Source organism: Physeter macrocephalus, chromosome 5 (genome assembly GCF_002837175.3).
Source record: "Physeter macrocephalus isolate SW-GA chromosome 5, ASM283717v5, whole genome shotgun sequence".
In the NCBI taxonomy this organism is placed as follows: domain Eukaryota; kingdom Metazoa; phylum Chordata; class Mammalia; order Artiodactyla; family Physeteridae; genus Physeter; species Physeter macrocephalus.
In genome coordinates, this window is record NC_041218.1 from 17,275,880 (window position 1) to 17,301,629 (window position 25,750).

The window sequence follows — 25,750 nt, forward strand, 5'->3', positions numbered from 1 at the left end:
TTAAGAATTATCTGAATTCAACTGAAGAGTTAGTAAAAGATCTGCCAAGTTCCTGGACTTAAATAAAAACAAAATTTACAATAGTTAACAAAATCAAATAATTTAATTTAAAAATGCCACCTATAGGAAGCCCACTTTAAATAAGAATATATAAAGTAAAAGTATGGTAAAAATATGATATTTTAACGTTAGTCCAATTGAAGATGAAATTCCTTCCCAAAGAGCTTCTCTACAAGTTACTTCTCTACAGAAAAAGCACCTAAAATGTATGAATGACTATCTATGGATGGTGAGATTATCTATTATTGTTTTTCTTCTTTTTGTTGTTCTATGTTAACAATATATCACCAACATTATTAAGTTAAAAGCATTATCTCAAACCAATTCAAAGTAATGGGTAATTCTGTGTGAAGTGGAAAAATGGTGGAAATTGACATAGATGTTTGTCATTTTAACTACCTAACCAGGTATAAACCTCCCCTCCTGTCCCCAGTACTCTCCGGGAAGCACACACACCTTGTTACACACAAGACAGTAGCAGACTGTACTTGCGAAGCATTCCTCCCGTTTCCCCAGATGTGTTTATGTATCATCACAGTCTACACACAGCACCTACCCTTCCTCCTGCTCTCCATCACACATTTTTGAGATTAAGAACTTTTAAAATTAAAAGCATGGTCAGTAATTATGTAATATAACATTTTTCTGTTTGAAAATAACCGATTAACATTCCACTATAACCAAGCAAAGTAACTGATCTTTCCAGGTCTGCCTCTATAGTAATACTACAGAATCAGAGAGAAAAGCCATATTCAAGATTAGCAAGGAAAATGGATGAGGAGGGAATGCCAGGACAGGGCAGTGACACTGAGGATGGGAAGGTGGGGTTTAACTGGGGCAGACTTGAGGGTCTGAAACAGATGGCAGAAGCAAAGTACACATGGGAAGGAGAGGGAGGAACTAGTGTTCAGCCCAGCCCCTCCAAGTGCCCTGTGTCTTCACGTGTAGGTTCTGATGCCAACCTAAACCTCCGAGAAACCCTAGGACTACAGAACTCCTGCGCTCTGAGCCACGGGAAAGTTCTAGCCTCCCAGAAACACCGGATTGTCTTCCTGAAACCCCTACCAGACAAGTCATTGCCCCTTCTTCTACTTTCTCACAACACGCTGAACTTTCCTTCACGGGACTTACTACAGTTTAAGTATAAATTTATTTATGTGAATAGTGAACCTTGTAATCAATGGGATTCTGAGAGAAGGGTTAAAATGGTCCCAATTTATACATGATCAAAAAACTCAGGACTCTATGGACAGACCCCCAAAACTGCTAGCCTGGTTAGCATTTCCAAACCTCTCCATAAAGTCAGTCCCAGACTTTTTACAAGTATGCGTAAAACCTCACAAGTCTGAGTTATTATCATTCAGGTTCAGAATTATTGTAAATTATCTCATCAAACTCTTTAACTTTTATGATAGATTTTCTAATTAGTGCCCTGAAGCACAAGAAACAAAATAGAGCAAAAGAGAGAAAGCATTTATATTTCTCTTTATTGAGTACCTTTAATTATGGATCTAGAGCAACTCCATAATGAATAAAAAATGAAATTACTTGTAGCAGTGGACTTGCACTGCTCAGTCCACATTATTCTTTCTGCTCTGCACAATCTGTGGACTAGAAACTAATCATGTAACTACCAATGAGTCTACGTTAACCCTGAATCCTCACAGCATTAACCAAATAATCTACTCGGCACACAGTCTCACCCACAATGAGAACCATAAAGCAACAGGAGTCCTAAGACCGTGTGCTCCTTCTCCATTTGCTCTCCCTCCCCAAACATCTGAGCGTCCATCTGAGTTCAGCTTCCAGCAATCAAAACAGCAGCTGCACAGCACCCTCCCAACCAATCTAATTACAAGTTAAAGAAAAAAGACAGAATGAAGAGATGATTGTAAAAAATTCAGTTAACGTCTTAGAAGCCTAGAAAATATGATTTCTCTCTAAAGATATCAAAATGAACTTCTGAATTTTGCTAATCCATCCCCCAAAAGGAACTTTGATGGTGCTCCTACCAGAAGTGTGTATATGAGGCTCGGAGGAATTGCTCCTTTGATCTAGTTTGCCTTCGTAGCCCTCTTCTGTTCTCCAAAGACTTTCCTCCTTGTCAAGTATTTTGGGTCCTAGAAACCAAAGGAGGTTATGCTCCTTCTTAGATGAAAATTATTTATTTTTTTAATTGGGGTATAGTTGTTTTACAATATTGTGTTAGTTTCTACTGTACAGCTAAGTGAATCAGCTCTATGTATACATATATCCCCTCTTTTTTGGATTTCCTTCCCATTTAGGTCACCTCAGAGCACTGAATAGAGTTCCCTGTGCTATACAGCATGTATGCCTTTTAAAAAGAACCCTGTTTGAGTGAAAATATACAGTATTGGGAATCCAAAAAAACAAAACAAATGAACAAATCTAGCAACACAGAAACAGATTCACAGATATAGAGAACAAACTGATGGTTGTCAGAGGGGAGGGGCTTGGGCAAAGTAGATGAAGGAGGTTAAGAGGTTCAAACTACTACATATAAAATAAATAAGTCACAGGGATATAATTTACAGCACAGGGAATATAATCAATAATAATGTGCATGGTACATAACACATAAAAATATCAAATCACTATGTTGTACACCTGAAACTAATATAATAAGTTAACTATACTTCAATAAAAAAGTAAATAAATAAAATAAGATAAAAAGGACGCTGTATGATATTATAATGGTGGTTACATGTCCTTATACATTTGTCCAAACCCAGAGAATGTATAACACCAAGAGTGAACCTTAATATAAAGCATGGACCTTGGGTGATTATGATGTGTCAAGGTAGGTTCGCCAGTTGCAACGAATGCACCACTCTGATGGGGGATGTTGATAATGGGGGAAGCTGTGCATGTGAGGGGGCTGGGGGTATATAGGAAACCTCTGTACCTCCCTCTCAATTTTGCTATAAACCTAAAAGTGCTCTAAAAACAGTAAATCTTTAAAAAAATAATAATAAAAAGAAATGTTTACCCCAAAGGAGTTTCCTTACGTAAAATGTTTATCATGGAGCATTGATTTTTTTTTTTTTCTATTGTCATCATTGTCAATAGAGCAATGTAGGGCTTCCCTGGTGGCGCAGTGGTTGAGAGTCCGCCTGCCGATGCAGGGGACACGGGTTCGTGCCCCAGTCCGGGAAGAGCCCACGTGCCGCGGAGCGGCTGGGCCCGTGAGCCATGGCCGCTGAGCCTGCGCGTCCGGAGCCTGTGCTCCGCGGCGGGAGAGGCCACAACAGTGAGAGGCCCGCGTACCGCAAAAAAAAAAAAAAAAAAAAAAAACGAAAACAACAACAAAAAAAAATAGAGCAATGTACAGTAGGGAGGTCTCCCTGAAGGAGTTAGCGGGCCTTGTGTACAACCCCTTGTTTACTCCGCCTCATTTCATAGGGAAGCTTAACCATCTGTTCATTGAAAGGTTCTCCCCACAGGCGTTTTATTCCCTCTCCAACTGTTCATCCTCATCCCCACTGTTAAGTAATAAAGGGATCAATACCATTAAGTAGGTCATGATGTTGAAATCTTATGATGAAAAAGTTTCTTTATGAAGATAATCCCCATTTCACTAAAATCTTTACATCCTGGGGACACAAAAACAACTACCCTTGTTATTACTGACCCAAAAAAAACAGACTAAAAGGTGTTTGTAGTATAAGCACTTTAGGGTGTTTGCTCAGAACGATCCTCCTTTCTTTGGGACATTCCCCTGAGAGTATCTTTTTTGTTTTTTACCCGTGATGATGTCAGCATCATAGTGCTGTGATGTGGCTGTAACTGATTGGCCAGCAGTTGGCATCTCAATGAAGCTGGACCAATTAAGTGCTCACCTTCAGAAATCTGGGCTGGGTTCTGAGAGATGTCCCAGTCTCTGGGCTGTGATGGATTATGGTGGGAGTGGAATCACTGTAATGTTCACACTCCAGAAGGGAGGTCCCCAAACTTCTACTGCAGAAACCCGTAAAGTATCCCAAGTTTCCATGCATCTCAAGGCAGAGCTCTTCATCTTTTTCCCAGCATCTGTGAGACAACAAAATTCTTTCTTTCTTCTATAAGCTACCACACTTCCTTTCTGTAATAAATAATAATGATTTGTTTAATGCATCTTTTTCTAAAAACTCATTAGGGTGGCACAAAGTGAAGCAAATTATTTATACTTAGTCTTATTTCTGATACAGGTTACCACCACTGCTGATATTTTGGAGAGGGTAGGAATGTTCAACCCTCCCCACACTTCCCTATAAAGGAACACTTTCTGTCCAGTCTCGTTGAGCTTTTCTCCTAGATAGGAAGAGTTCTTCATCTGATGGGCAGAATCTGAGACCATAATTCAGTCTTTATATATACAGAGAGAGAGAGAGCGAGAGAGAGAGAGAGAGAGAGAGAGCGAGAGAGAGAGAGAGAGAGAGAGAGAGCGCCGGGTTACTATATCTTAAAAGGCTTAGAGACTTGTATGTTCTCTCTCTTTGACTTACTAGGCCCACTGACACTGGGCTCTCTCGCCCTCTCTTGGTCTGTCTTCATGCTCCCCTTGCCCAGGCCCAGACAGCATCCTCTCTCTGATCCTACACTTATGCTCTTATTTGGATTAGCAAAGCAAGCCGTATAGATCTTGACCCTAACACTGGTTGGGTAAGTAGACTGGCGATCTTCAGACCAGCTATTTTTAGATATGTCAGAGTCATGCCAACTACTCAAAGGAGACTTTATTTAGATTTCCATACCTACCTTACTGATAGGATTTTCCAACATCTTCTAAAGGAAAAGCAACACATTTAGTTGGGATAGTGGGCATTTGGCCATTTATTTTTTTTTAATTGGTATTTTACTCCCTGTTTTCCCTTATATCAGAGCTTCTTAATTCAAAACTAGAGAGAATAGTGGTAAAGAGTAGAATTTAGGCATTAAATTTCACCTCACATCCCTTTGGGGCATGATTCATTCTTGGTATGCTGCGCACAGGTTATCCTGTATCCAGCTCAGTGATTCTCAGTGTGGGCTACTAATTAGACTCTCCTGGGAAGCTGTGAAAACTTGCAGTGCTCAGACAGCACTCGTGTCAAACTAAACCAGAATTTCTCTGGGTAGGAACCAGACAGCAGTGAATGTGCAATAAAGGTTGAGAGCCATCGCTATGTCTACTACTCTTTCAACGACCCTCATGACTCTCCTGTTGTCTTCTGACAACAGGAATCTCCTGATCAACCAAAGAGCACAGAGCCCAAACAGAAGCAAGAAAGGGCTAAGGGAGTCGAGAGGAAAAAAAAAAAAAAAAGTTGGGCTGGTGCGCAGCAAACGCAATGGGTTGTAGCAGTAGGAACAAAAGTCTTGTGCCAGATGATTTATTATAGAAGGACAAACTGCTTTGATTGGAATTGTATTGATCTCACTGGACAAACTTAATGGGGAAAAAAGATCAAGTTCTGAAATTAGGTAAAAAAAAACCCAACATATATATATGGGATGAGAGCGAGAGGACTAAACATGAATAATCAAAGTTGAGAAAATTTAGGTGCATATCGGTCTGCTCGGGCTGCCATATCAAAATACCGTAGCCTGTGTGGCTTAAACAACAGAAATATATTGTCTTATAGTTCCAGAGGCTAGAGGTCCCAGATCAGGATCCTAGCATGGCCAGTTTTTGGTGAGAGCTCTCTTCCCGGTTTGTAGGTGGCCGCCTTCTCTCTGTGTGCTTACATAGCGTTTTCTTGGTGTGTGCAAGGAGAGAGAGGGAAAGAGACAGAGACAGAGAGAGGGAGGGGGAGGGGAAAGAGGAGGTGAAGGGGAGAGGGAGGGAAAGAAGGAGGGGGAGAGAAGGGGAGAGGGTTCTGGTGTCTCTTCCTCTTCTTATAAGAGCCACCAGCCCTATCAGATTAGGGCCCCACCTTTATGATCTCACTTAACCTATATCACCTCCTCACAAATATAATCACTTTGGGGATTAGGACTTAAACATATGAATTTGGGGAATAGGAGGGAAGGATGTTTCAGTCTACGGCAAGGTGTTTTGGTTCAGTCTAGACAAACTGTAAGTCAATAATGATTGCTAAAATGTGATTGTATGTCAAGATACATAAAAATAATAGTGATTATTTATTGAAGTTTACCATGTGGCAGGCACTATAATACAGATAGCACACTTTTAGAGTATAACACACATGAACCTTTTTATACATTATATCATTTACAGTATGGAGAGAAACAAACAGGATTAGCCACAGAAGGCCTCTGGACACTCATAATAATGGAGAAAGGGGATTTCCCATTCCCAGTATGAGCTGGTTGTGTCTAGCTATTGTGTACCTAGCACGATACCAGGGCACCATATCCTCCAATAGCCTGAAGTCAATTTCTCAGAAAGTCACCAGGCACTAGCAGCTGGTTCTCAGACAACTCCCTGAAGCTGTCGCCCAAGACCTGATCCTTTATTCCCTGAAAGAAAACTGTTTGTCATATTTGCATTATATGCTGGTAGCTAAAGAGTCAGGGTACCCCCCACAACCCCACCAACACAAGCACATCCAAAATTGTGCAGCTTCTCCCAGACTCCCGAAGGCATCTCTGTGACACAGGGCAGCATGCCTCTTCTTACTGAACTTTGGCTGGTCAATTTCCCCAAAAAAGCCTCTTTCCCAGATAGAGCTGTTTTTAACCTGGTGCTTCTCTAACTTTTATACGCATATGAAACATCTGAAAGATTTTGTTAAAATGCAGATTCTGAGTCACCCAGTTTGCAAGGGAACCGAAGTTTCTGCATTTCTAACAAGCTCCCGCTGCTGAAACAGGGACTGCACTCTGAGTAACAAGCATGTTTTGAGGAACATACTTTGTGATATGGTGGTATTTTCCATCTCTCACCTCCCACCTCCCCATCAGTCCATCAATCCTCACAGCAATCTCCTGAAATATTCTTGTGTATACTCATCATTTTGTGTATTAGAAAATTAAGGCTCAAATAGGCTATGGAATCATAGAGAAGAGACTGTCCCTGGGGTTTCAATTAAGTTGCTTTTTTTCTTTTTTTGGAAAAGGGACACTGTCTCTCTTCTCTTGTCTTTCTCTTTACAAATTCACTGATTTTATTCTGAAGGATTAGAACTCACCATACGATTATAGAAGCGAACTCTGGGAAAGTACGTAGAAGGATCCTGGACTTTGATGTGAATCACAACTCACCAATCAATTCACTGTCTTTCCCAGACCTACATCGCTATAATTTAGTAGATGGCAGCTACAGTTGACTTGAGAAAACAGCTATGGGGCCACCAGCCTGGAACTTTTGTAACTTTCTATGTTTTTCTTTCTTCTTATTTTTCATAAACCCCTTGGTACCTCATACACTGAAGAAAGGGTAAAAGAATGAATAAAGGTATAGATAAGTAAACGAGATTCCCATGTTAGCTCGAAAGATTGAGTAATGTTACTCTCCTCTATGAAAACCAGCAGAGGGAGAGACAAACATAAATACACATACATATGCATATATATACACACAAACGTATTTTTTACTGTTCAGTATCATATATATTTAGATTTAAATTTGTATAAAATGTACATAAAGGATAGATATGTACATATCATAAGAAATATGCATAAGGAAGCAAATACTTTTATCCCTCATGCATGTCCTTCGAATGGACTAATCAGGAGCATTTCAAAATGAAGGCAAAACCACATGATTCAAAAAAGAGATAAATTAAACTCATGAGCTGGTCTGTATTCTGCCCATTTAAAATAATTTAGCTTGAGTTTCAAAGTGATATTGTAACCAGGTTCACGTCACTGAACCTATTTGCATATTCATCTGAATGCAAAGCACAAGATTAAAGTGAATTGCTGTTTAGATTTCTTCTCTGGAGTTCTCTGCGGGATCCACCTCTTGCTGACAAGCACACCAAAGCCCCCAGGGAAGCATTTACAAAATGGGTTTACAAATTTGTTTATGTGCAATACCCTCCTCACCAAAACAACAAAGATCACCATGATCCTGAAACTAAAGCAACTCTTCCCATTTAATCAGCTTCTCCTACTCATTTTTCACTCTATTCTTATTTTGTACACTTTTAATTTGAGCTTATCTTTATCCTATTTAACATTTTAAAAGTTACTTCACATGTGTAGCAAGATATCGAATATTCATTAGGTACCTCTTCATGCTTAGCTTTATGTTAGGCGCTGGTTTTAATACATTGTTTTCTTATTAGAAGAATGAAACATACACATATTAACATTTCAAATAATATAAAAGGCTATTAATTTGACTCAGTTCATCCCATTTTAAGTACCTCGTCTGAGTTTTAACCACTTTTAATTATTTCTCCTGCATCCTCCCAGAAAGTATATGTTGGTATGTGCATGGCTGAGCATATAGGGCACCCTAAGATGTATACATATCTTTCTCTATTTTCCAGTAAATTGATTCCTCCCAAAACAAGAAATACAACCTTTAGTTTTTTGGTACTAGCCTCAAAATAGCACATAACACTGATTTTTGAATATAATAAATGTCTGGCAATGTATTTGTTAACTCACCAGCCCTTGATATTCTTTTCCCATTAATCCATTCTAGCTTTTAATTCTGTGTATGGCTCTTCCCCTCAACTTCTACTACATTAAACAACATTTGGTCAAGTTCCAATTTAAACATACTGAATGAACTTATTTCAGAAACATTTGGCCCCTCTTGAAAAGGATTATTCTGTAGTTTGTCTATTTTAAAATTCTACTACATTTTACTGGGTTTTTTAAAGGAAAGGCAATTGATAGCACTAGAACAGGCTTAACCAATGATTTTAACATTGGATCTGAAATGTAGTAATATTTTAAAAATCCCATTTATACATCATATGTTCCTTGATTCATTTATTTTAAAATAGTTGCATAACATGCACCATACCCAGAGGCCCATGGTAATAGGAAGAGCACTGGCTTTAGAAAGACCATGAGAGGAAGGGAGGGCCTACAACTCAGAAAACTGTGCTTGAGGTGGGACTGGGCAGGGAGCAGCCACATTTACAGGGCACAGAAAGCTACACCTTGTGCACAGAAAACAGACAAGGAGAAAACCCAGAGGCGGCAATTTGGGAAACAAGGTCAACTTTGCAGATCAAATATGTTTACACAGGAAAAAGGGAAGCTGCTTGAGTGAGATTCAGATGTTATAAAGAAATGAGGCTGCTGTGGAAGTGAGTTCATCTGTCATAGAGATTTCTATGACATTGAAAATTGCAGTTACTGACCATGTTAAAATAACTACATATTTAAATTGTTCTACAATAGATGTAAAAGAGTTTTAAAATAATACCAATTTTATTACTAACAACCAGAGGACTGAATAACCTTGAAAATGTGTTTGCAACTCTATTTATTCTTAGAATATATTATACTAAATATATGCAGTCAAAGATTGTTTCTAAAGTCACTTAAAATAGTTTATTCTCGCCGTGGTTAATATCATCAACTTGATATATAGTTAAGTTCATTTTGTTTTTCAATTTGTAGGTACTCTACTGTATCTTTTCAATTCAATTTAATTTTGAAAATGTAAGTAATTCATAACTTTCAAAAGCCAACATTATTTAACAAGGTATTTTCAGAGAAAGCTTGCTTTTATATCTATTCCCTTTTTGGACTGTTTTATTAATTAAATACATTTGCATAGACATACACAAATGGCTGCATATCAAATATACTCTTCTGAACCTTGCTTTTTTCACTTAACAATACATCCTGGAGATCACTCCATATCAACTGATGGAGAGTGTCCTCATTCCTTTTTATGACTACACAGTATTCCACTGTGTGAATGGACTATTTTAAATTCAACCAGATCCCTATTAATTGATATCTGTAACATTTCTAAGCTTATGGGTTAAAACATAATTTTTAATGGGTAGATTATATGGATATAACATAACTGATTTAGCTAATATATTTCTAAACATTTATTTCCAATATTTTGCCATTACAAAAAAAATGCTCTAGCAATAATTCTTTAGCAAACTCTATACAGATCCTAAATTATTTTATAGAATAAGCTTCTAGAAGTAGAATTTCTGGTTTAAATTTTTGGCACTTATTTAATGTTTTATCTCCATTGATCTGGGTCCTATTTGACAGCCTATGACATATAATAATCCTGACAGTAATTCCCAATTTGCCCATTCAGTAACATCATTCTGTCATCCTGAATATAGAGTTTTTTCAATTCTAAAACTTACAGATATCAAAAAGCTGAATTAAAAATAGAAATAAAAACTATTCTTATATATGAATATAGTCTCCACTATGGAAAAATGGCATTGAGTTCTTATACCTATAACATGGAGATCAGTTTGCTCTGTCAAACAGAATAAATGAATAAATGAAAGTTTTGATTGAAGGTGTTATACAAATGAATTTTATCCATAGAGATTGCTTCAATTTAAGTAGTTACTGCACTGTAATGTAAATATTTACTTTGGGTTTTAAGGACAATTCTTTCCCTGTTTTATATATGCCCTTTTGCACACGGTACAAATGTAGAAAACTTTGAAACTATTGCCAAGTTTCTTAGAAACCTGAAGTTTGACTTTGCTGAAAAAAAAGTAATGTGTTCTACACTGTTCTCATTGAGAAGCCCCCAGCAGGGATAAAGTTATCTGAGTCAAGAGTAGAAATTCAAGAAGGAAAGGGACCTGGGATTGTCTTCCTTCCTCTAGACAATCATAAAGACTTCAAATAATTTCTCCTGAAGGTATATCCCTCAGAAAACATATAGCATAGAGGAATTCACTCTGGAGGATTCCACATAAAGCCATGTGTACAGGAAGCCCTGGAGGAAACAGAAATGACTAGTCAATGTTTTGATTCTGACCAGGGAAACAAATAATGAACCTAGTTTGTACATAGGGAACTACAATACATACCCAGTGACAGATTATAAACATGTCAGCCAGTGCCTGAGAGATAAAGATAAAGGAGCTACTATTAACCAAAGACAGATTTAGCAGAACAGAGATCCTTAGCCAACAGAGACAGTTAGTACCCAAGATCCCAGAAAACTATCTGAGGAGCCATCTTATAGAATATTAAGATACGAAAGCAACTGCGTAACAGACCCCATCTGAGCTTCACAACATGTAAAATCAAAGGGATAAGAGATGTGGTGGGGTGGAAGATAGACACTATGAGAAAACAGGCTGTAAGCAGAGCTCCACTGGATGGAGAGAATAATTCTGGTAGGTGGAGATTCTAGAGATAAGGACTCTATGCCTTAATCAGTAAACTCAAATATCTTAATGAAATAAAAATTCATATTTTAAGGAAAGACAAGAAAAACATAAACATAAATTTTTTTCTGCCAGTTTGGGCCTCCTCCCTCCCCTCTACTATGCATTGTGCATCTGTGTTATGTATCAACCAGACCTCCCCAAAGGCAGAAAAACCTGCTCAACCATAAAGATCAATTTTTCTTCTTTTGGAGCTAGCCATGTAACTCCTTAGAAGATAATATTCCTTTCTCAATTGTATAAGGGGTCACGATGACCCACCACTCGCCTTGTATGTGCAGATATCTTTGGTAAACTTTATGAACAATGCCAATATATCTTTTTTCTTAAAGATAGCAATTGGTGAAGAACAGACTGGGTCAGAGGAACTGAGGAGACACTGGGCCGCACCTAATGGAAGTTCTGAGCTTAAATACTCAGGACCTTATTAATGTTACTAGCTATATTACTTGTACCCTGCCTATTTTACAAGATTATTTTTTCTTGCATTACCAAACATGTGACTGAGCCTCCAGTAAAAATACTGATGACTAGGCAGCTTGAAACAATTGATCAAATATATAGTTATATAAGGTCAATGATTGTAATAGTGTAACTCTAGATACGGGAAGAAGCAGTAAGAGGGAACCATTTCCAGGACCATAACGGACTAGTTAAGACAGGTGGCCCAGAGGCTTTTGGCTACTGTTAACAGGGCTAGTCCAGTAATAGCCCAATAAGTGGCCTATCAACGAAATCCTCACCTGACCTTGGAATGAGCATTCCTAGTGCCGTGGGACAGACTGGTGATGAAATGCCTCCCAAACCTTGGTCAAAATTAAGACTGAAAGGGAAGGGATTGTACAATAAAGAACGTGGCCCATTATCCAGTTCTACAAGAACCAAGACATTAGCCACTGCAGTCACTGACCTACAGTACACCCTGAAAGGGATTCAGGGCAAGGATCAGAATGAGGCACTTTGTGCTCTGGGAAAACTGGTAGAACTGGCCTTCAGATAGTTAGATCTCTTCAGGAGAAAATTTTATGAACCCAGTTTCTTGCATCTTCCTACACTCAGAAAAGCACTAAAACCATTAACTTAGAAATACTATTTCCTGCAAATAGCAGTAACCTTATATCAAGATGTGTGCTTGAATTATATGTACCCCTTGGCCAATATCACATATATACTGACCTCCCCCCTTATCTCTTTGGAACAGTTTTCAGAGCTCTCTGGGTTATAATCCTGAGGCTGGCCCAAATAAGTTTTTCCATTTCTTTCTTAGATTGACTATTGATTAATTTTTTTGTGGACAATCTTATAGAACCAAACACATAATGTCAACAACTGCAGCCAACCAGATGATACAGAGTGATGGGTAAGATAAGGCACTAAAGGGTGTTCTCCCACCTAAAGACAGGAGGGGCCATGCTGGCTTAGCTAGTAGTTGCCTCTAAGGAATTTGGGCCCAGTATTGCCATACTGTCTGATTTTTCAAGAAAAGCTAAAAAATTTTTATGTGAAGAAATCAAACCGTTATGTTACCAACACAATTTTTTAAGTTTAAAAAATTCTATATAGGCCAATCAAAACATGTCGACAGGCCCCCAATTTGCTATCTCTATAATTGTCCTCAGGCTACTGAGCCTGAGGAAGCTGTTTACTGCTACTGGGCCTTACCATCCCCCCTTCTTCCAAAAAGAATGAGAGGGGCTCAGGAACAATGAACATTACAAGGAAAAACAATCTGGTTTTTTTTATGGGCAATAAATAGTTCTTATTTACCTTGAATTGCAAAAGCTCTGTGACACCCAAAGTTAACAATGTTAGCTCAAAATAACTTCAAATATCTTTTATTTATTAAAAAAACTGTAAAGCTGAAACAGGACTATAACTTTCCAAATTTCAAACTGGTTCATAATGGTGCAATTCAAGCCTTTTTCATCTTGCTAATGAAAATGCCACACTGACTAGGCATTTCAGGCATTCAAAGATGCTGATGCAGCCCTCTGAAAAGGAAAGACCCATCCTTCTCATAATCAGTTGATTAATCTTCCCACCGAGATGACCAGATACTTTGACTGCATAGGTAGAAAACATTTACCTGTAAGGTCAGTCTAGAGAGTTTTGAGAGCACAAATTGAAGATTTTACAGCTCCCAGCAAAGTATTAAATGTGTTTCTATCTCTTTTCAAAGGCAATAGCTATTTTTAATCTGAAAACTTTTTTTATATATAAAAAATCACCCTTCCTCTCATCACCATATTTCTGCAAATACGATTTTCTTAGAATGAGGGAATTTACAGTTGGAAAACACATTGGAGGTCATTCTGGTCAAATCTCTGATTCAGTGGGGAATTCATGCTATAGAACCCCAACAAATGACCAGTAGTCTCTGCTTAAGTAACTGGTGAAATTTAACCAGTCTCTAAGGATTTTGGCTCATATGGAGAATGGTAAAAATGTGACTTGGAATTTTTCCCTCTCCCCATGTCAAGTCCACACGTAACAAAGTGAAAGATCCCTGCTATTAACTCTCACTATCATATTCTGCTCTCTCCTTAGTAATCCTCAGCACCAACAAACACCCAACAGGCTGGCGTCCCAAGCACCACTCGTGACTCACAAGTATCTGATTATTTCAAGCAGTGAAATATCACATTTGGCACCTCTCCTGAGAGGCAGCTGCTGTGTTTAGCTGGTGTGTGAGCAGTTGGTGGGTCCTGCCCACTGGCAGACCAAGTCAAAAATAGTTAGTGCCCACGTCAGCAGTCAAAAACCACACGGTTTCACTGACATCCCAAAATTTGTGGGGCTAATGTGGCCAAAACAAGGAGCAGAAACCTGTATAAGAAAAGGCAAACAACCTTTCTAGTCTTCTGGACTTTCTGTCCTCTTAAAGGAAGAACAAACCACTTGCCTTTATAGAATTGCTCTGAAATGCTTGAATCTGTGAAGAAGATATATTACCATCATAAATCAAATGAATTTATTATGGACCAATAATTTCAAGCTCAAAATAAATTATTTCAATTTTTATAGAAAAAATATATTTGCTGTGGAAATTAGGCATTTTAAAATAGTGATTTAATGTGGTATAGGATCTCCAATAGTAAGTGTATCTGTGGTTTCTAGGGCTCTTAAAATAACGTTCTGGAAGCTAGCTGTCCTCATTTTCCCTATTTGTGCCCATGACACAGCTATTAATCTTTAGACAGTTATATATTATTAAAATGTCTTCCAATTAATGTCTTGTCTCTTCACTTTCTTTCTTGGTAAATTTACATGAAAAAAAGTACTTAGTCTGATGCAGTCAGTTTTATTAATTTCTTCTTGTACATTTTGTTTCTTACGTATTTTGTCAAAGAAATATTTCCCATCATAAGGTTTAAAATAGTTTGATATTTTCTCCTAAAAGGTTTACAGCTTTGCCTTTCAGAAATAAGCCAAAATTATTTTATGTGTATCACGTGAGGTAAGAATCAAATTCCATTTTTCTCAACATGATAACAAGCTGTTAGCACCTATTTTCCCACTGATCGATAATGCCATTTATGTTGCATACCAAGGTGTCACAAAAGTAGATTCTACTCCTGGGCTCTTGAGTCAATTTCTCTATGAAGCATAAATAACACTGCACTAAATGCTGTAAATGTAAAGTAAGTCAATATCTTATAGAGTAGGTTCCCACACCAGATTCTTCTTCAGGAACGTTTTGGCCATTTTTCTTCCCCTCAAAATTTTTAGAATCAGCTTGTCAAGTTTCTCAAAAATTTCTATTGGTATTTTTGTTAAAATTGTGTCGAATCTCTAGCTTAATTTGCAGAAAACAGGCACCATATGATACTAAATATTCTAATTCACTAATTAGATATCTTCATTTATTCAATTCTTCCTTAATGTCTTTGAAGAGGTTTTATAATATTCTCTATAAAAGTCTTAAACAGTTTATGTTAGACATATGCCTATGTACCCTTATACTTTTGTGCTATTGTAAAGATTATTATTTTTGAGTTACATTTCTGTTTGTTGATAATGTATAAAAATTCAGTTAATTTTTGTCTTATAGCCAGGAATGTTGCTAATTAATTCTAATAATAAGTCTGAAAACACTTTGGATTTTTTTATTTGGGCAATAATTTTTTTTTTTTTTTTTGCGGTACACGGGCCTCTCACTGTCATGGCCTCTCCCGTTGCGGAGCACAGGCTCCGGACACACAGGCTCAGCGGCCATGGCTCATGGGCCCAGCCGCTCTGTGGCATGTGGGATCTTCCCGGACCGGGGCATGAACCCGTGTCCCCTGCATTGGCAGGCAGACTCTCAACCACTGCGCCACTAGGGAAGACCTCTGGGCAATAATTTTCTGCAAATAATAATTTTCTTCCTTCCTTCTTTATATATTTTATTATTTTCCTTTTGTACTATCTTGGCTACTCTTAAATACTAAAACATAGAAAATAATGTTGAATAGAGGTAGTTTTGTTGGTTATTCTTATCTTGTTCCTAATGTTACAGAAAATGCTTCTATTCGTCACTAATAATGTAAAAGCATTTTGGTTGGTAGCTTTTTAAATTTATTTATTTATTTATTTTTATTTGGTTGCACTGGGTCTTAGTTGTGGCAGGTGGGTGCCTTAGTTGTGGCTGGAGGGATCCTTAGTTGTGGCTCTCCGGATCCTTAGTTGCAGCATGCGGGCTTCTTAGTTGAAGCTTGCCACCTCCTTAGTTGCAGCATGTGGGCTCCTTAGTTGTGGCATGTGAACTCTTAGTTGTGGCATGCATGTGGGATCTAGTTCCCTGACCAGAGATCAAACCCAGGCCCCTTGCATTGGGAGCGCCGAGTCTTAACCACTGTGCCACCAAGGAAGTCCCAGCTTTTTTCAGATTAATAAAGTTTTCTTCTGTTCCTACTTTGGAAAATATTTATAATAAACGGGTATTGAACTTTATCAATTTTTTCCAATTTTTGAGAGAAACATACATTTGTTTCTCCTTTGATCGGCTGATGTAGTGAACTTAATTTATAGACTACTTAAGAAAATAAAATTCTCTTGAATTTCTATGGAAAAGGCACTATTTATTAAGGATATATGATCTTGCTATGCATAGCTAGATTTAGTTTGCCAGTATTTTGCTCAGGATTTGTACATCCATGTTCCTGAGTAAGATTGTCTGTTATTTTCTTTTCTCATGATGCTCCTGTGTGATTTTAGAAGATAATATTAGCTTTCTAAAATGTGTTCAGAGAATATTCATTTTTCTATTTTTTGGAAGATGTATAATATTACAACTACCCCTTGAAAGTTTGATAGAGTTCTTCTGTGACACACTCTGTTTTTTTCACTGTGGGAAGAACTTAGATTACTCAGTTTTTTAAAATGTTATAGAAATTTTCATGCTTTCTATTTCTTCTGGAGTCAGTTTGGGTAAATTATGTGTTTCTCAGAATTTGTATATTTTATTGAAGTTTTTAAATCTGTTGTCATAAACTTGTGAGTAGTATTTTCTTATTACCTTTTCAATCTCTTCCATATCTGTAATTACAACCCTTTCCTATATCTAATTTTGGATATATCTGGCTTCTTCTTTGCTTTGGATGGGCCTCATCAGATATGTATTTTATTAATCTTGTCAAAGAACCACTTTTGGTTTTGTCATTCCCACTTATTTATCTTTGATTTCTTATTTTGTTAATTTCTGTTCCTAATGTAATTACTATCTTTCTTCTATATTCTCTTGGGTCTATTATGCTGTGCTTTTACTCTCCTCTTAAGATGAATAGTTAGCTCACTAATTTTAAATTCTTCACAGTAGTAAAGCCAAACAAATATTTGTGACTAACAATTACAGATGTTATATTTCTATAGTTGCAGAAATCTCAAAATATCATTTACATCTATAACTACTGTAAAATTATAATTATTAGAGCCACCACTAGATCTTATTATTAATAACTAAGAAGCACATTTATTTCTAAATCACACATTTTTTAAAAAAGACTTTGCTAATTCTATTTTTATGTAATTGGTTTTATTATAATTTTATATATTTTATTTTATGCATTAGGGATCACAATTATAGGAAGGAGCCTATAAGCTCACCAGATTTCTACGGAGGAAAAAACAGTGTAAAATCTCTTTGGTAGAGCTTAATGCAGGATTCGCAGGTTTAGCCTCAATGCTTTGCAAGGAGCCGAAATCTCTAGATACCCAGTGTCTTTGTAGGTGTTTTCCTTCATGTAACCACACTTTACCATTCCCTGGTTTGCTTTCTTTTTCACAACTTACTTTTCTCTAGGGTGTTTTCAGCTCACTGGGTTTTATTCTTGTTAGTTCCCACCCCCTTGGATATTTCTTACTTTGTAGCAAATCCAATAACACATTAAATATATTTCTGGTAATTTATCAAGTATTATATTTTAGCAAAAGGATCCCTCAGATTATGTGATCCATTATTCTGCTAGAAAAAGATATCTCGTCCAGAATTTTCCAACTCTTACTTAAGATGGGTTGGGAGAAAGATCTACCATAATTTATTAAAAATTCTGACCTTCAGATTTATATTCAAGATGGATTCTTCCCCTTGAAGAGCAATTTTCCCTAGTGAGACTTTATACCTCTTATACATCATCTAGCCTGAAACACTCTTTCCTAATGGCAAAATTCAAAATTTTAAATATGGGAAACTAGTCCTCGGCTTTTAAACATCTATTGCTGCTTCCTGTTTTGATAGGGATATACACAACCTTGTCTCTAGTGAAACAGAATTCATATGAATGGCACAGACAACTCTCGAAGCTCCATGCCTTGATCTTCCATCTGGGCATGTCCTCCACCATGCCTTGTCTGCTCCCTTAGCCTCACAGCCAGAGCTTCAAAGGTCTCAGAATCCTGTGTTTCCTCTTACATACTATAGTATTCATACTGACTGATCATTTATTTTTTCTATATCTTTCAAGATTCTAAATCTCTGTGCCATTTTGTTTAGCTTCCTACCTAAAAGTGTAAAGGCATGTCACTTGTAGAGGAATAAGTTTTTGTTGTTCCTTGGAACACAGTAAAAGATCTCTCTCTCTCTCTTTCTCCATATATACATATAACATAAGATATTAAATAAGTATACCTGTATGTATATATATATATATATATATATATAGCATAAGATATTAAATATACTTGGGTCATAATTATTTTTCTTTGTTTTCAAGTAATTCTGCATCTGGTTGCTCTAATTTGTACTTCCCCTCCTCATTACACTTCACTGGCATTAGTTATTATTGTTCTATTTAGGCTTTTCAAACCTGATAGGCAAAAAATGATTCTTGTTTTAACTTACATTTTTATGACTAGGGCTGTTGAATATTTTATCTGTGTTCTTAGAAGAGTTGACTAAGTTATTCTAGCACAAAATCACTCTCCTTTCAAATGTACCTTATTTTTCAGACTTAGGCCAGTTTATGGTTACTTTAATAATTAACTACCCGTTTTCATATAACCTTTTTGAATGAATTCTAGGAAGTGATTCTTTTCAAAAGTGATTAGGTCCAATTCCTATTGCCTTGCTGTTCAAATTCTTTTATTGTTTCTAACTAATTTGTTTTAATTACCTAGGGATTAAACTAAATAAACGGAATGATTTGAAGTACCTGAATAATGGCATCAGCTCTTTTTGGGGTATAACTGCAGCCTTAGGATATTTTTATAAGACTTCGAAGTAGTCATTTGACTCAGTTGTGGCTAAAAACACTTAGAGATATAATTGGAGGAGAGAGAGAGACAGTCAAATCCAGCACTCTTATTTTGTAAATCTGGCAAATAATATCCAGAAAGGAAGGCTGATTTACCAATATTACAGGGAAAGTTATTGGTAAATCTAGGGTTAGAACCCAAATATCCTGGCTCTTTTTCTACTGATTTATAACCTTTTGCGACCATACAAATTTTTCCAAATTGGGAAAAGGAATTATGACAAATAATACATTTTTTATATTCAGATAGGCATTTGTATTTGGACTTCAGAAAAATATTAAATTTTCCCTGACCAAGGATGTCAACCCACTGGGGTGGGAGGTATATGTTTAACCCACATTGGTTTTTGCTTGATATTTTCAAACTCTTAGAAGACAATCAGGCAATATACCATTTAGGAAGTGTGTTAGATAAACTGCAATAGATTGGGCCTGCTATAAGGATGTCTCTGGCATATTTTTAAAACAAAGCTATTTCAGTGCCACTATTTTAAAAAAATAATAAGTTTAACTGGAGTTAGTGACTTAATGAATGACTTTTTTCTGCACAACTTCAAACTAAACATGGAACTTAGACCCTACATCACTTACTCCCAAACCCAAGCCACACAAATAGTTTGGGTGTATAGTAGATCTTGTTGAAAAGCTGGAGTCTGTTGCAGCTTCAAATTTCTAACTAGAAGGAGATTATGCACATTCAGCAATCAGGTTGGAAGAAGAGGTACGTTGGGGACATGTTTTGAAGATGATTTTGCATATGAGCTCACTATTTTGGCTTAGATTGTGTTTTTCTTTGAGGGATCAGGAAGGCATTTGGATCCAAGAAATTTCTTTACACAAAAGAACTTTCTGGTCAGCCTGCTATCAAATGTGTGTCCTGGACCTTTCCCGTCAACATGGCATCCAGTACACATCACGTTACGCCTTCTTCCTCTTTCACCTTTCTCCCTTCTCTGCCTCTCAGCTCTCTTTGCACTTCATGAAGAGCAAAAAAATCTTTTCCACTAGCATATATGCCTTCTGCACACACTTAGATAAAATTCCAGCCAAAGACAGTTCACTGTATAAGAGCAATTCTAATGCCAGCTGTTTAGGTAATGACATTTTTTTCACCATATCTTACAATAAGCAGAGAATCAGCTATGAGGGTTTAATGCAGACATAGGGTTTACCACAGCACTTAACAATCTCTAAACTCTAAACAATCTCTAAACCGTAGCATTTAATAATCTTTAAACTCTGCTTATCTTTCTCTACTTCCCTAAATTTGTTCCATTCCCAATCAAGTGCTTCTCTAAGAAAGTAAACATTCTCTTGCTAATTCTACCCACTTCTTATCTTGTTCTCAGGCCAAGTCTTTCTCAGCCCTCCTCTCCACTGAAGAGGCCTTTTCTCCCAATTTCCTATCTGGCCCCAAATGGCTGCCACCCCTTGCCTAGCTTGCCTAAATCAAGGAATAATTAATCTAATAATCCCCAACTTTTTACAGAATTCTGAAAACATATTCTGCTCCTTCTTTATTCATGGTTCTCAATTTTCAACTCAAGTACCCAAATATCTATTACTGTTCTATTCTAGATTTTGGAGCGAAAATGGTGGTCTCCCATTTACACGCTCCTGTTAGCACATACTGGCAGTAATTTAAAATTCCTACATTGAACACACCCCAGTGAAACTCTTTTTTTTTTTCCTACCAAAAAAAAAAAAGATGCTAAATAAACAGTGAGGGTAGATAATTTTCTTCAAAAATGTCCATATCTTTGTAATAGTGTTATACTGTTTCTCCCAAAACCAAGATGACAGATTTCATTATCCTCTTGATTATCCTCTTAAAATATTCATTTTTAAAAAGAAATATTTAATAGTCATTCTGCCTATGGTATCATATTCTGATCTCATTTCCCCCTGCTTTTCAGTCTCTAATAAAAGTTGCCACTCAATCCATATGTAAAACCATCTTGTAATAAGGGAATTTAATGTCACTGGGAGAAAGATTTCTGTTGTGCTCCGTTAAGTAGCATGGTAGGTGAAGCAGCATTTGTAAAGCTTTTACAAGGGTCTCTGCTTCAGTACTTCCAAATAAATTGCTTCAGGAGTCTTCAGATCCATCACATCCTTTGATTATGTCCCTTCATTGTGAAAATAACTTTCATTTATGGATGTCTTAAATCAGGCACTGTTTTCATGAAACATTCTTTCTCTATAGTTCATATTTCTCCTTTCTGCCTTTTAATATACCTATTTGGCTAGCCAAAGAAGGAATGTAATTCAGGGGGAGTGGGAAGGAAGGCAGACAGGAGAAGGCACAAAATTAATTCTGAAGTGTTGCACAACCTAGCAAGTGTCAGTACAGGCAGCAGCATTATGCTCGACAAATGGACATTTTGTAAGAAATACCACTTAGGTTTTAGGAGTGCTGCAGTGACCAGTCAGTTGAGGCAGGCATGATATTGATGAACTGTGATTCATAGGTGAGATTGAGTGCAAAAGCCTCACGTACCTATGACTTCATGGAACTCTCCAGGTGAGAGTTTTCTTTTTTCTCTAGTTCTCAAATTATTGAAAATAACATTGGCCCTCTCCTTCTAAGAAGAGATGTGCTTTTTACTAAAAAAATAAAAAATAAAAAATACTGGGAAACTTTTCTGGCCATTTCATTTTTTTTTTCATGGATGACCTCAATTCATTCAGAATAACCTGCAACTTCAAACTACCACAAAAACACCTAATACTTAGTCCTTGGAAGTTGGAACATTTCAGCTCAATATATGCCTAATATCACTAAGCTTGCTGCTACACATAATTTTTGTTGTTTTTCAATTTTAGGTTCACTTATTAGCTGGGGGCTAAGAAGGAAAAAAACATGCATTATCTTGAAAAGACAAGAACATGATTGACAAGCAAGAACTGGCCCCCAAGCTAGTTCCAGTCAATTTCTCAAACAAAAGATCCATTCTTAATCTTTCTTTCCACATGAAACAGAGCTAACTAAGGGATTCTTACATAATCCAAAATCTGCAGGACTACTGGAAGCCAGAATTGAGATGTTAACTCCATCAGGTAAGGGATAAATCTAACAGTTCTCCACTCGGATTAAAAGGAAACTACAGATGTAAAAGAAAATCTTCAAGGTACCAATTCTGACATTCTATTCCTAGCTAATCAGTATGACAAGTTTTCTATGGTTCTTTGGGTCTTCAGAAATCCTTACCTTTTTTGCCTTTATTATCAATATTCCTTCCCCACACTTTAGTTATATATATACCATGTGACCCTAACTTAACATCTTAATGTGTATGACATTTCAAACCCTATCAAGTAACTAGAAACAACCAAATATGTCTTCAGACACTGAGAAAACTCTGCTTCCATTTTTTGTAGGTTAAATAATCCCCAACCCAATAACATTTTCCACAGAGAATATTATTTTCTAAATACATTGGTTGGTCTCTTAGAGAATCTTAAAAATGTCTACATATATATATAAGCTAGTGGAGCCCATAATAAGAGTCTAACTAGTTTCTGACTAGTGAATATTAATACAACTTATTCTTCTAAATATTCTAATGTAGAAATACACAGTTGAAAGAGTCTTATCTCCTACTGATCTTCAGTATCCCACAGGTACAAAAGTAGGCTTGCAGCAACCCTTCCGTGAATTTCAACCACGTGGAGAAGAAACCATAAACTCCCACGACCACCACCCCCTTATGAGGAAACTCATAAGCCCTTCCTGCTCCCTATTCCATGAATTACCAAGGAAACTGCGTGTCACATAAATATACTTGGTATTTGAGAGGTATTCCTTGAAGACTTACTCTTCCATTTGTTTTGAACAAGGTCTTTTTACTGACGCACAGCTAAGTAACATAGCAAACTCTGATCAACAGTTCCCTGAATTCATAGAAGATCCTTGCAGTCGGGGAATGTACAATGCCAACAACATGGGAAAATTTGGTGCGAGCAATGGTCCCTCCTAGCAAGTAACCTGTTACTCAAAAGTGCCTGAGATTGTCCAGGGATCAGATAATGATTATATGCTGAATGTCTTACAAGCCTCTTAAGAAATCTATCATCCTGAGAAAGATCAAGCCAGGGATACAGTGATTCTCCAATTACAAAGCCTCAGTGCTCTCTTCATCCTCAGGGGCTTTCATTCCCCTCTTCTTCCTCCCATGACAAAGTCCCAGCTCCTCCGAAGTCCAGGCTCCAGTGTAGGGTATCAGCCATTCATGCCTCCATTTGATATCACATGGCACACAGGGAGGGGGAGCTTTAGATACTAAAGCTAGAGTACGAAGGGGATGGAAAAAATCCTCACAGTTGTCTGGGCTTCAGATTTCTTACTGAAAACCAGTAAGAATTTATGTACTACAAAGGTGACTCTATTACCAACATATTTCCTATTTCTTATATTGAAATACTGTCTGTATCTGTCCTAGCTTAAAGCTCACTTAAAAAACACTACTAGCAATGCCAGTCTTCTGGAAGAGAACAGAAATAGAAGTGGGAATGAGGAAAGTCATTCCAACAGAAGTTAAAAAGTAAATTGTAATATTCATTTATCCACATCCAAAACCATTTTTTTACCTTAGACAATTTTGAATACATACGAAAGTTGAGAAAGTAGTAAAATAATCCTTACACACCCATCGCCCAGCTTCAACAATTATCAAGCTCAAATTGTTTTGAAACAAATTCCAATTGTTATATCATTTCATGCATAAATATGTCAGTATGTACCTCTAAAAACATCATGACTCTGTTTAAAACATAACTACAATAACATTATATAAAACATTAGCAATGATTTGTTAGTACCATCAAATATCCAATTAGTCTTCAAATTTCTCCATCTCATAATTTTTTTACAATGTGTTTGCTCAAATTAGGATCAAAATGTACTGCACTTGGTTGATACATCTCTTAAGACTTCTTGAATCACAAGTTCTCCACTCCATATTTTTTCATTATAATGTGTTTGCTGAAAGAATGAGAATATTTGTCCTGTGTTTTTGGCCCAGTCTAGATTTTGCTAATTTTATCCCTGTAGTCATTTAGCGTGATTCTCTGTCCCATGTATATTGATTAGATTCAGGTTCTTTTTTTTTGGCAAGAATACCTTAGAAGTAGTTTATGTACCTTTATTAGAAGGCACTTAATGACTGACTGTCTCTATTTTGTGATGGTACAATGCATTGTAATCATTACCTAGATTTTTAACCCTAAAAGATTTAGGCAAGTTCTAACCTGTATATCCTCGAAATAAGAACTGAGGACTCAAAGATGAATAAGACGTGGTCTTGCTCTGTAAAATCTTATAATTTAAGGTGTGGGAAATAAGAAACAGGCATAGAAACCAGCTGTTATAATGCCAGGCAAGCTCTGCCAATACCAGATAAGCCTATAGTGTGAGGCTGTCTTACAGAACAAGGGACACAGGCCAGGTATCAGAGGAAAGCATCCCAGGTCAAATCAACACCAGAAAAGAGTTGTGCAGAAAAGATCATTGGGAGTATATGGGGAAACCCAGCCTCTCTGACCATCAATACTTTTTTTTTCAGTTATACTATGAGAAAGCTGATTTAAAACCTCTCTAAATTCCTTCTACCTCTTAAGTTCTAGCAAACCATATATTTAACCGATAATATAGCCAAAATACTCACATATTTGTAGCAAAAGGATAATTAGCAAATCTTATAACAAAATTCAGTATGAAATAGTTTGCTCTCCACTTCTCCAATAAAAATTTCAGAGAAAGATAAGCCAGTGGTTAAGATATTTGAGGCACTTCCGCAAAGGATTTCTCGCTAACTTCAGAATATGATCACTCCAGTTCTTCACTGAGTTAAATTTAACATTGAAATATGATTTCCAAGCACTCAGTGGATTGTGGGCAGGGGTATAAATTAGAATAATAACGTTTTGAGGAGGAAATTTGGAAACATCTGGTAATAATAAAAATTTACATACATTTCTGGCAATGTAATTTAAGCAATAAATTCTATAAGAATACTCACACAAATATGCAAAGAGGACAATTGTAGACTTATTTGTGATACTGGTAAACTGAAAACAATTACACCCATCAATAGAGGACCGATTTTTTTTTAAGATAATGATTTGTTGTCAAAAAGAATAAGCTAGACCTCTAACTACCTATATGAACAAAACTGCACAATTTCAAGTGAAATTAAGCAGTATGCTGAATGTCCTGTTTAATTCTTATTTTTTATTCTTATTTTAAAAAGTATCTTTCTACTTGTATATCTGTATGTATGTATGTATATTCATGTTTTTAGTAAAGTGTCTGCAAGTATAAAACCAAAGTTTTATCAGTATTTACTTTTAGCAAGTAAATGCAATTATTTCTATATTATTTGTATGCTTTACCTGTACATATTGTTTTTCAAATTAGAAAAAGGGCAATAATTTTTTTAACCAATGCTTTCCTTTCCCCAGATACATTTCCTTTGTCTCCTCTCTCCCTCTCTTCTGCTTTGAGCCCCCCATCATATTAAGCATGTTCTATCTTACCACAAACTCTAAACAAGTAAATAATAAAACGCTTGCTTGACTTAACATGCTCCTCTGGCTTCTGCCCTGCCTCCCTCCTTCCCCTCGTAAACACATCCAATTTTGAGGCCACTCACACGGCTG